This window comes from Microtus oregoni, unplaced genomic scaffold, assembly GCF_018167655.1.
Source record: "Microtus oregoni isolate MIOR12 unplaced genomic scaffold, Mior012 000073F_000, whole genome shotgun sequence".
NCBI lineage: Eukaryota > Metazoa > Chordata > Mammalia > Rodentia > Cricetidae > Microtus > Microtus oregoni.
The window spans coordinates 655,967-669,291 of NW_024543980.1; positions in this window are offsets into that span (position 1 = coordinate 655,967).

The window sequence follows — 13,325 nt, forward strand, 5'->3', positions numbered from 1 at the left end:
TCTCCAAACTCCTTTCTGCTTTTTTTGGGTTAAGTAACTTTTATGGCTATTTATGGTTAACTTTCATGTGGTCTTGGTCCATCAAACCACGTTAGTCTGGAAGAAATTCATAGGTTCTCTCTTCTCTGGAAATAAAAGAAGAACCAGAGTTTCTTTAAAATGACATTATTGATGATTTGGTGGTACAAATTATTTTGTGAATTGTGTAGTATTGGCAATATTTCTGGTCTTGACTTACTAGATATCAGTAGCAGAATTCACATACCCACACAGTCACAACAACCAATACTTTGTTCAGACATTGCTAAATATTCCCTGCAGGACAAAATGGAGCCTGGTAAGAACTACCAGTATGTCTATCCTTGACATCTTGTGTATTTCTAAGTTTTGTGTCTTTCTGAGACAGGTATTTGTTATACAGTATTGGCCTCATGTGATTTATTGGAGGAGCATATGTAGTCCATATATTACTATTTTCTTGCATTTGCTGCTAAGACTCTACTGGTTAGAATTTATTACCTTTACACAAACTAGAGACAGTTGGGAAGAGGAAGCATCAACTGAGGACTTGCCTCTTTCAGACTGGCCATAGCAAGTCTGTAGATCATTTTCTTGATTAATGAGTGATGTATGAGGAGCCATCCCACCATTGGCAGTGCAACCCATGGACAGGGGTGGTCCTGGGTTGTTTTTGAAATCAGGTTGATTGAGCTATGAGGGAAAAATCAGTAAGCATTGTTCCTCCATGGTTTCTGCTTCTTTTCCTGCTTCCAGGTTCCCACCTTGTGTCCCTTTAATAACAGAAGTAACCTGTATGGCAAATAAACAGTTTCTTTTCCACAAATAATTTTGGGTTAATGTTTTTATTACAATAATAGAAATCAGCTTATGATGCAAGTTTTTGCATCATACCAAAGCATAAGTTAGCAGGATAACATACACAGGTTGTAGAATAACCAGGCCTTCCCTTCTAGAAGCCTCCACATCTCCAGTAATATACTGTTTCATTAACCAGAGTCCAAAATGAACAAGAGAATGAAGATGGGGAAATATAGTACAATTTAAGCAAGAGGACATATTACACACCATTGCAAGATAGTTTTCTCAAAGCAGGATTCAAAGTAAGTCAAAAGACAAATGAAAATATTGATTTAGTTGAGACATTTTGCAATTACAAAGATTAAACACAAGAAAAATGGTGACTTTATATCAGTCAAATATATTAAATATTCAGGAAACTCTGTAACTTCTTAATCCATGTTTTTCAATATTATCAAGGCCACAATGGATCCATCAACTGTGCCTTGTGGGACTGGAGCAAGGACTCCAAGAATTTCTGTAGAGTTTTATGCTGTGAATATGCTTTATTACCATTGGCTAATAAAAAATCTGCTTTGGCCCATGGCAGTGCAGAATATAGTAAGGAAGGAAATCTAATTTTTTTTTTCAGATAGGGTCTGTTTGCTGGAAGCGAGCAGAAGTGTAGCTCCTTTAAGAGAAAGTTTCCTGACTCAGCATTGACAGCAAAACTTGCACTGCTTCTTTAAGAAACAGCTTCTTGTTTCATCCTGGCAATACAAACAGCTCTGGATTTCTCCAGAGGCCTTGTTACAGAGCACTTGAATGAGGTTTGTGGGCAGCATGTTGTAAGTTACTTGCTTCACAGAGTTGGGATGGTAAACATGCCTCCCAGAGCAGGTGGTAAATGGACCTCTGACATGCTGGAAAGCCAAGCAGGATGTAACCAACAGTCAAAGTGGCTGCTTTGATCTTAGCCATACCTGCTTATCAATTTAAAACAATTATCTATAAAGTATTGCGGATATGCAATAAAGACAAATTCAGAAAAAAATAAACCTTTATATGGATCATAATGTGTTTAAAATGTACATAGGTTTAAAAAAAAAGAAACACGTATATAGGCAGTTTTAGAAAGAAACAGCTTTTAAAAATAAGTCTTTAAAGAGACAATAAAAGCAATATAAGAGTACAGACCATCATAGATTCAAGGATTAAAGATAATAAAATAAATATTAAAAACTAATAGAGAAAAAAATAAGCTACATCAAGATGAAATATACACAGAGAGTCTGAATTATGTATACTATTGTGTTTTCTTTGAATATTTTGACTGTGAATGAGCTAACTATAGAGAGATATTTCATTGTACAGACTGCTAAGCTAAACCAGCATATGTATTTTAAAATTATCTTGAGTTCAAAATTTGTATCTAAGGATATGTTACTTTGGAAAAGAAGTTCTGCTTTTGTTTCCACAGAATATGAGAACCTATGGATGCCTTCCAGGCTAATGTGCTTTGATGAAACAAGAGCCTCCGAAAGGTCTTTATGAACCCTAAAAATACTTCACCCAACAAGCAGCAGGAAAAAATTTGGAGAAAACTATACCCAAATTCCCAAAAAGATTGTATGTAAAAGTTTGTTTTTATTTAAAGAGGGCTGATTATAAATATTTAATGGCCACAGTCGATATCTCAAAAAAAAAAAAAAACAAGGGGGACTTGATATAAAGGTGGTACTTTGCATTGGTATGGATCTTGATTTATTGATACAAATTTGAGGTCAATTTTGTTATCTGTATGTTTCTACTCTTGTTAAAGTTTTATGTTTATACATCTCATTTTAAAACACAATGTATAATTAAAAGTTAGATTAATTAGGTATTCATTTATAATAGTGAAACTTCTAATCATGTTAGTTATGTTTTCTAGTTATACAGATATATATTCCAGTTAGATAGAAAATCTTCAACACTTCAAAGACCTACAGAATATGGAATGTAAAAGGTTTTAAAAACTTAGACTTTTCTCAGCATGGTCCTTCAGGGTTCTTGCTTCACAGAGGAAATGACTAGACATTCTGCAGGACACAGAAGAAAGTGACTGACAAAGTGCCAAAATAGGTGAAACAGTCTTTCAAATATCCTGCTTCATGGAAAAGTGCCAGGTACTATGGGCCTGTAGGCTGAAGATGCATGCCCCAATGTTACAGAATGCCCCAATGTTACAGAAGAACACTGGGTGACATTCCAGGCAATGAGATGTCACTGTCATTTCTAGAACTTTGGACATTGCCTACAATGAACTCCATGTTTACTTAGGTAATATCATATACTTTTAGGGTCTTCGATTAAGCTGAAGATAGTTATACTTTTCCTCAGTTATAATAAAAGATAAATTAGATGCAAAAGTTTAGACACACAGAGATAAGATAGATGATAAAATATTTTCTTTAATTTTTGCCTAATACATATAGACTAGGTATTATAACTATAATTCTTGCTTGATATATATTTATTTTGTTATATATAATTTTATTGTGTTAAAGTTAAAACCTTCATTTTTATTTAGACATAAAGGGGGCGATGATATGAAATTTCCCTCTATATGTTGTGAATGTGTTTTATTATCATTGGCTTATTAATAATAAGTTTCTTTGACTTATGGCAGGGCTAAATATAGGTAGGCAGGAAACAAAACTGAATGCTAGAAGAAAGAAGGCAGAAGCATGTAGCTGCAAAAGAAGAAAGATGCCAGAAACTTACTGGTAAGCAACAGCCTCATGGTGATATACAGATTAATAGAAATGGGTTAACTTAAGATGTAAGAGCTTGCTAGGAATATGCCTAAGATATTGGCCAAACAGTGTTGTAATTAATATAATTTCTGTGTGATTATTTGGGTCTGTGCAGCAGGAAAACCAATGTGCAGTCTCTTCTTACAGTTTATCTTCAACAAAAGCCGTGCAGAAACTTAGTCTCTACCATGGCAATGCTTAATGGGTGGTTGGTCATGGAATTATTAGTCTTGGGGGGGGGGGGACTGTGTTATGGGAGTGAGCTAGCTTTTATGGGACTTAAATGACCATGCTTTCCATGAAAATATTGTAACGGCGTAAACGAATGCAGACAGATTGTAAATATATATATAGCTTTAATGGCGAAATAGACTTACAGAACCACCGTTCCCGCAGAAACCAGGAAAGCAGAAAGGGACGGCTGGGAGCACGCTTGCCAAATTTATAGGCCAACATTAGCCCGAGGCGAACACGCCCCCTAATGGGCGGGACTTATCCCTACATCTCCCCTTTTTGTCTAAATAAGAACTAAACCAAATACAACTATATACAATAACAACAAATAATAAATATAACAAACAATATTGAGAACAAAAGCTTTGCTAAACATTCTATCTCAAGAAGTCCAAATAATGTAGAGAGTAACTACAATTATATAATCTTCAACTCCTTCAAAGATCTGAGAAGGGAATAAACACTACTCAACAAACGAGATATATCCAAAATGTGCAACAATTGACAGAGACAACTGACTACCTGGGCAATCCCCCAAAGTCTCGCTTGCAACGTTGAGTCAACCAATTTTGGCTAAGGCCTGACATAACTGACATACCATTATTAAAGGCAAGGAACTTTTCAAAACTACCTTACCCTGTCTTGGCAGGATATGACAGTCCTGTTTTATCCATTGATGCACGCTCTGTATCTCTGTCAGTGGTTGAGGTATGGGCATTTCTTTGCCCCAAGGCCAGTTCTGCCAAAAAGAAAGGCTCCAGGTGGAGTGTCTTTGGTGCTCAACATTCTCTCGGGAATAGAGCCGTGTTGCCAGGAGCAATTGTGTCTCACTATCACGAAACTCTGTGTTAGATTAAAGGCCATTTTCTACAGCTCTTTGAAGAGGTCGAAGATTATCTATCTATACTGAGTATAATCTCTATATATCTAGAGAAGCTGATTAGTCTAATTATAAATGACAAACTTAGATGACTATTTATCTATATAATTCTCAATATCTATCTAACTTAAAGACTAAGACAATAAACAAATGTGTAACAAATGAGGATAATGACCTCCAAATATAAACACTGTACAAATATACATTGCAATATGGCAAATATATATCAATACACAAACATTATATAAGAATCTTAATCAGAGGTAGAAATGTACACCGCAACATGGTAAATATATACTATATATATATATATATCAATATAATATATGTCAATACATAAAAATGTTTTAAACAGACATAGAAACATGCATGCATACAATAGTCAATATAATTTAACTTTGTATCAATATACAAGAATCTATACCAATATATTTGTCTAAAAGCAGTAACTCACAATTATAAATCTTTTATCCCATCATTCCCTCTTTTTTTTCTTTTTTTTTTTCAAAATGATCCCTGAGCCTATAAAATTCCTCCCCCAACCTCCCAACCCCTAAATGATGTCCCTAACCCAGGGGTAAACTTTACTGGGAGAGGGGACGTCATCCTCTAGAATTACTTCCAGCTGTCATGGGGGCGACGTACTTTCTGGGGGATCCTGTGAAAGTAAAATGATGGTTAAATTTCAAGATCAATGTCTTTTAAAATTGCAAATAGTCTCTGAGTATTTTGTGGAGGTCTGGCCAGAATGTTGTACAAGATGTGCACCATTTCAGCTAACCAAGTTGGGATCGTCTTGTGCAGCTGGTATCCAAAACAGGTCTTGTAGTAGAGCTATGAGTATCATGACATCATATCAACCAGTTAGAGTTGTTGTTGTGGGGCCCCATCTTCTTCCTGGAAACTTCAAATGTCACTTCAGGAAAAACTCATTGTTCATTTTGAAAAACTTAAACATTAATCATATAGACATATATAGACATACATATATATTCAATGAAAGGCATGATAGATATATTCAATGAAAAGTATGATAGATATGAAGAAAAGCAAAGATGTTTTCTAAACTCATATTTCTTTCTGTCCCATATCATGGCTCTTGACATGAGACAGAAACTCCAGAAACTCTGGGTTTTTCTCTTACTAACAGGCTTGGAATTGGAGAGGGACTGAGCCAGCGACCAACTTCAAAACCAGCTCTATATATTTATAAAAAAAATGTTTAATAAGACATATATATATATAAATTAATACTTACAAAATGTGTCCAGCCATCAGTAATTAAATATTCAGGATCCCTCAATTTCTTTGAAGATGAGTATTTTCCTGTGGAGATAAGAAAAGAACCCTGCCCCCAACCTATCTGTATTTCTTACCATCAGTATGCTCATCATCCTTGTGAATGAATTGCTATTTATGTTTTCCAAGTGGCTTCTCTTCTTCAAACCGAACCTTTATTAATTTTGATGGTATCCACAATTTTTCATCACCTGTGGAGATAAGAGCAAAACCCCTTCCCCAACGTAGCACATCTCCTGGCTTCCATTGTGAGGTTAGCACATCCTTGAAATAAACTGTTTGATTTAGTTCAGTAGACTTTTCCATTATCCAATGTCTTTCTGCAGCCGTTGTTCCCTTCTCATTAGCATTGAGAAAATTCAAGGTTAACAAAGCATTATGTAACCTATTTCTGGGGGTGTTTTCCACCCCTTTCTGTTTGTTAAACATATCCTTTATAGTTCGATTTGATCTTTCTATGACTGCTTGATGTGTAGGGTTGTATGGTATACCTGTAACATGCTTGATATTGTAATAATCAAAGAACCATTTCATTTTCCTAGAGACATAAGCAGGACCATTATCCGTCTTTATTTGTGTAGGTATACCCATGATAGCCATGACTTCTAATAAATGAGTGATTACTGAATCAGCTTTTTCTGAACTTAAAGCAGTTGCCCACTGAAAGCCTGAATAAGTGTCAATGGTGTGATGAACATATTTTAATTTGCCATATTCTGCAAAGTGGAACACATACATCCGCCAGATTTCATTCCTTTGGGTGCCCTTTGGATTAGCCCCTGCAGGCAGTGGTGTTTGGTTATAAAAAGAGCAAGTAGGGCATTTCTTTACAATCTCCTTAGCTTGTTGTCATGTAATTGAAAATTCTTTCTTCAAACCTTTGATATTAACATGATGTTTTTTTTTGGAATTCAGAGGCTTGTAGCACACTGCCAATCAATATATTGATCAATTTCTGCATTACCTTGTGCTAGAGGACCTGGCAGACTCGTATGGGATCCGATGTGTGTTATGTACATAGGGCAAAGCCTGTTCCTGATCAAATCTTGAACATGGAGAAACAATGAGGTTAGTTCTGTATCATCAGGTATAAATTCAGCAGATTCAATATGTAAACTAACTCTTTCTGCGTATTGTGAATCAGTGACTATATTAATAGGTTCTTTAAAATCCCTTAGCACCATAAGAAAGGCTTATAATTCTGCCTTCTGGACAGAATTATATGGACTTTGTTCCACCTTACCCAAGTCTTCTGATTTGTAACCTGCCTTCCCTGATTTATTGGCATCAGTATAGAATGTACGGGCTCCAGTTATTGGAGCATCATGGACGATTCGAGGAAGAATCCAAGAAGTTCTCTTTATGAAGTTAAGCCGCTTGCTTTTTGGATAGTTGTTATTAATGTCTCCCAGAAAATTAGCACAAGCTCTTTGCCATGGTTCATTATCTTCCCATAATTTCTTTAGTTTATCAGCAGTGAAAGGCACTATAATTTCTGCAGGGCCTATGCCTGCTAGTTGACAAAGTCTCAGCTTGCATTTTATAATTAACTCAGAGACTTTCTCCACATAAGTTTTCAGTTTCTTACTTGGTTTATGTGGTAAAAAGATTGATTCCAAAATAATATCATCTCTCTGTATTAAAATTCCTGTAGGAGAAATTTTTGATGGTAGTATGACGAGAATACAATCGAGCTCTGGATTCACCCCGTCCACATGTGCCTGCTGTAATTTTTCCTCAATCATTGTTAGTTCCTTTTCTGCTTCAGCTGTTAATTCTCTGGGACTGTTTAAATCTTTATCACCATCCAAGGTTTTGTTCAAATGAATTATTAGATCAGGTGTTATTCCAATAGCTGGTCGTAGACTGGAAATGTCTCCTAACAGTCTTTGAAAGTCATTTAGAGTCCGTAGGCGATCTCTCCTAATTTGTGCTTTTTGTGTCTTAATTTTTTGCAAACCTATGTTATAACCTAAATAATTAACAGAATCTCCCTTCTGAATCCTTTCAGGAGCGATTTGCAATCCCCATTTAGGTAAAAGTATCTTTATTTCTTCAAAACTTCTGTTCAAGGTATCCATGTTTGAATGGGATAACAAAATGTCGTCCATGTAATGGTATAGTATAGATTTGGGAAATTTCTTGCGTATTATTTGCAATGGTTGCTTCACAAAATATTGGCACAGGGAGGGGCTATTTAACATACCCTGGGGGAGAATGGCCCTGTGGTACCTCCTTGAAGGTTGAGAATTGTTATAAGTAGGCACTGTGAAGGCAAATTTTTCTCTATCTTCTTTTTGCAAAGGTATAGTGAAAAAACAATCCTTTAAATCAATAACTATGAGAGGCCATCCTTTTGGTAATAAAGAGGGCAAAGGAATTCCAGATTGCAGAGGGCCCATAGGTTGAATAACCTTGTTGATGGCCCTGAGATCTGTCACCATTCTCCATTTACCTGATTTTTTCTTAACCACAAATACAGGAGAATTTGAAGGGCTGGTAGATTCTTCTATATGTCTAGGATCTAATTGTTCTTGTACCAGCTGTTCTAAAGCCTGTAACTTTTCCTCAGCTAAAGGCCATTGCTTTGTCCATATTGGTTTCTCAGTCAACCATTTTAGAGGCAAGGCTGTTGGTATCTCTGAAGGGACATCAATTGCTTGTTCTTGTACAGCCCGAATGGCCGGTTTTCTCCGTTTGTAATATCTTTTAATATTATTCTCAGAAATATAGGCTCTAGAAGTAGCAGGAATGTTAATTTCGGTATTCCATTGTTGTAATAGGTCACGACCCCATAAATTCATTGCGATATTGGCTACATATGGCTTTAATTTTCCTATTTGTCCCTCTGGCCCTATACATTCAACCCATCTCGTGCTCTGCCTTACTCGAAATAGGGTTCCAATTCCCAGGAGCTGAACATTTACATTCTGAAGAGGCCAATATGGATGCCAAGATTCTGGGGTAATGATACTTACATCAGCACCTGTGTCCAGCAGGCCAGTAATAAAAATGCCATTTAAACACACTCTCAGTTTAGGTCTTTGATCATTTATAGAAGTTTGCCAAAACACATGTAACTTATCTTTCTGATCATTATTGCTTGTAACAGTAGGCATGGGGCTTCCTAATTGTCCTGATGAGGCACGTTCTCTGCAGAAACTGGAAATGACTGAACCATGTTTGCCATGGGGGCCTGTGAGGCCCCCCTCCTCTCACGTTTCCCGACTGTATCAGGTTGCCTTGTCTATCTCTTGTAGACCTGCATTCATTCGTCCAATGTCTGCCTTTTCCACATCTTCTACATAAACCTGAAGGCTGAGTCCTCCTATTTCTGTTATTTCTAGAAGATGCATTATTATTATTTCTGAAAGATGCATTATTATTATTATTATTATTATTATTATTATTATTATTATTATTATTATTATTTCTGAAAATCCGTTGTCTACAATTCCTTTTCATATGACCCATTTTGCCACAATTAAAACATTTGGTATTCTGGTGTCTCCTTTTACCATTGGAAATTGCTTCTTCTACCCATGCTTCAGTGCCATAATCAAATGTATCAACATTGAGTGTATGCAAGACCCATTCTTCCACGGACGCTGATCTGAGCTTTAATGGCCCCCAAATCCTTTTGCATTCCTCATTTGCATTTTCATAAGCCAAAGACTCAATCATTATATGTCTTGCTTCTCCGTTAGATATCCCTATTTGTACAACCTTAGTTAATCTTTGTAAAAAGTCACTAAAGGGTTCTCTCTGACCCGGTTTATCTCTGACAAATGATTCCATTCTCTGTTCTGGGTCTTGTACCCTGTCCCAAGCCCTTAAGGCTGCTGTAGTACACATGGAGAGTGTGTTTTCATCCAAATTAGCTTGTTCCTGAGGGTCGGAAAAGAGCCCTTCACCTAGAATTTGATCTAGGGAAATGTCAATTTCCTTCGCTTTTTCCTGCTGTTCTAAGAGTCTAGCCTCTTGCCTGAATAAGCATTTCCATTTCAATTGCGGTCCACTCTCAAGTACCGCAGAGCTCAGCTGGAGCCAGTCCGAGGGGGTTGCTCTGCTTGTCGTGGCCCAAGATCTTAGCATCTCTTTAACAAAAGAGGCTTGCATCCCAAAAGTCATGACAGCCTGTTTTATTTCCTTGAGATCATTCATACGGACAGGCTCCCATGTATCCTCCTTGATGACCCTAGGGTTTTTGGAACCAATCACCTTCTCTGTTGTTATTACTGGAAAGGCAGGTAGAGCTGTAAGTAGAGCTTTGTGGAAATTGTCCCGGAGAGATTTACCCATAGATGTAGTTAAAATTTGCCTTTCTACCCTTTGCTTTTCATCAGAATTTAGAAATTCCTCAATCTTTCAAATCTATTCACCATTGCCTTCTGCAATGTCTGAATCTCCTGTCCAGAATTATGTTCAAAGCCTTCATTGAGGATTCTAAAGTATGAAGTTTGTTCATTAGAGATAACATCTCATCTTTGAACATAATCTTTATGGCATAAACCGTGCCTTCTTGTATTGACAATCTTTCTGCCAATCTGTCATAAGCTTTAGACAAAATCCGATTGTCACATTCCGCAGTTTGGATTCTCTCAGTTAATGTTTCATTTCCTTCAGAAAGGGACTGAATCTTATGGTCCAAATCAGCTGTTCCCTCTTCCATAGTAATAAATTTCTCCTTAATATCAGCCTGGAGAACTTCAAACTGATTCTCAATTGTTTTTAAGCGTTCAATCTCTGCCTTAAGAATCCTGGATTTGTCTCGTAAAGACTTTATCATATTTCTATTATCAAACCATTTAGTGGCAATGAAAACTATGAATCCCAGAAGGATCCATAGATGTGGGGTGTTAGACACCTCTTGTAGAATCTCCCACATGGTACAATTAAAAAAAAACTGTTAAATTCTTGAATACTAATGTGTTCAGACATTTTATTTATAGAAGAAAAAATTTCTTACCTGCAATGATCGGTTCCTGCCAGTGATGGTCTCTGTGTTTTTGGAGCCTGTCCTAGAACTAGCTCTTGTAGACCAGTCTGGCCTCGAACTCACAGAGATCCGCCTGTCTCTGCCTCCCAAGTGCTGGGATTAAAGGCTTGCGCTACCACCGCCTGGCTGTCCTCAAACTCACAGAGATCAACCTGCCTCTGCTTCCCAAGTGCTGGGATTAAAGGCGTGCGCCACCACTGCCCAGCCAAGTCACTTTGTATCAGACCAAATCTGCCACTGTGGCAGCTTTTGTTGCAAAACCGCAGGTACTTGAGCTTCTGCTAATTCAGGCAGTGGGGTTCCGCTGCAAACTTAGCCAAGACAGGCAGAATGGGCCTGTGAGGCCGAGTATGTCTCAGACTTGGCAGTGGGGCCAGAGTCACGAACTAAAAAACAGCACCCGGGAGGGTGCTGTGTTAGCTAGCAGGCTACCTGCTTGAGTCGGGGGCAAAATAGCCCCACTTTGGGCACCAAAATGTAACGGCGTAAACGAATGCAGATAGATTGTAAAAATATATATAGCTTTAATGGCGAAATAGACTTACAGAACCACCGTTCCGGCAGAGACCAGGAAAGCAGAAAGGGACGGCTGGGAGCACTCTTGCCAAATTTATTGGCCAACATTAGCCCGAGGCGAACACGCCCCCTTAGGGGCGGGACTTATCCCTACAAAATATGTTGTTGCTGAGGTTTTTGTTCTTTGCTCAGCTGGGATTTCCATACACCAATGTGATTTCTTCTGAGTATGCTTGCTTCAATTTCTGTTTCTCTGCCAAATTGTGATGCAGTTTGCATTATTATACTAATACCAGATGAAAAACATCAACACCCAACATACAGTACTGTTTCTTCCCAAGCTGATATCCACAAACCGAGGAATGGTATGATACCTCTTGCTGTAAATGCTAATTACACACTGGCAAAAGTCTGGTTTTCACCCCAGTTAGTTAAGTCTGGTGGTACGGGGTCCTTAGTTATAAAGAACAGAATGCTTTTTAAAGTATATTGGGTATTTTATCATCACTCTGACTAAATAGCTGTCAAAAACAACTTAAGAGAGAAATTTTATTTCAACTTATGGCTTCAGACAATTCAGCTTTTGCTCCAGCAGGTTGTTTTGCAATTAGAGCACACCAGCAACTTCAGGGTAGTGGGAACATGGAAAGATTAGTGAATGAAAAGAGTTTATGTAGGCCCACTGCTGCACTGTTGCTTTGAAGTGTGACCATAGTTGGGAACAATGCTCCTCCTCCTTCTGTTTCTTCTTGAGTAAATCTTGCCAGTCCTGGATGAAGTTACCACAAGTCCTGTGGGGGTAGGTGCAGCCACCAATTGACTGTGATTTGCAGGGTGACTACAGAACTCATCATTACTTAAAGTACTCATGACACAAGCAGGGTTCATTGGGTGACCTCTATCCACTCTCAAACAGAACACTGTTTTCATCTAAGATGTTAGTCATTTACCCAAATACACAGTAATCACATTGCAATCTTTATACCTAGTGCCTAAATGAAAATGTCTCATGCTGTGAGAGTTTTGCATGGGGTAGTTGAATAATCATCACACAGCAAATAGTCAGGAAGTGGTTGTAGAGGATTTTGATAAGATAAAGAGGAGCAGAATGGGTAAGGTTGGATGGGATGAACTGTTTATACAGGTTGGATATAGTGAGCATATTAGGGGAAATGGAGAAAGCGGGAGGACAATAATCAAAGAGAATAGGGTGAAAGAGTGGGGTAGAAAAATGAGGAAGTCAGAACATGGAGATGGCTCAGTTGTAAAAGCACTAGCTGTGCAAGTCTGCATACCCATGTTAAATTCCCTCAGAAGCCATGGGATAGACCCAGGTCCCGCTAGGTTAAAATGGGAGGTATACACAACAGAGTCTTGTATGTGCACTGCTCCTGTCTTAAAAACAAGGGAGAGGGTGAAAAATGGTTCTGGAAAAGTTGTCCTCTGAATTTCATACAGAGATACTCAAATTCACACACACACATGCACACAAACACACACACACACACACACAACTCTTAAAGAAATAAAATGGCATTAGATTCTAGGGATTTTTTTTAATTAATTTATTCCTTTTTTATTGGAAAATAAATTTCCGTCTCCTCCCAGCCTCCCATTTCCCTCCCCTTCCTCTCACTCCTCTCCCCCTCCCTCTCCAGTCCTAAGAGCAGGCAGGGTTCCCTGCCCTGTGGGAAGTCCAAGGTCCTCTCCCCTCCATACAGGTCTGGAAGGTGAGCATCCAAACTGGCTTGGCTCCCACCAAGCCAGAACATGAAGTAGGATCAAAACCCAGTGCCATTGT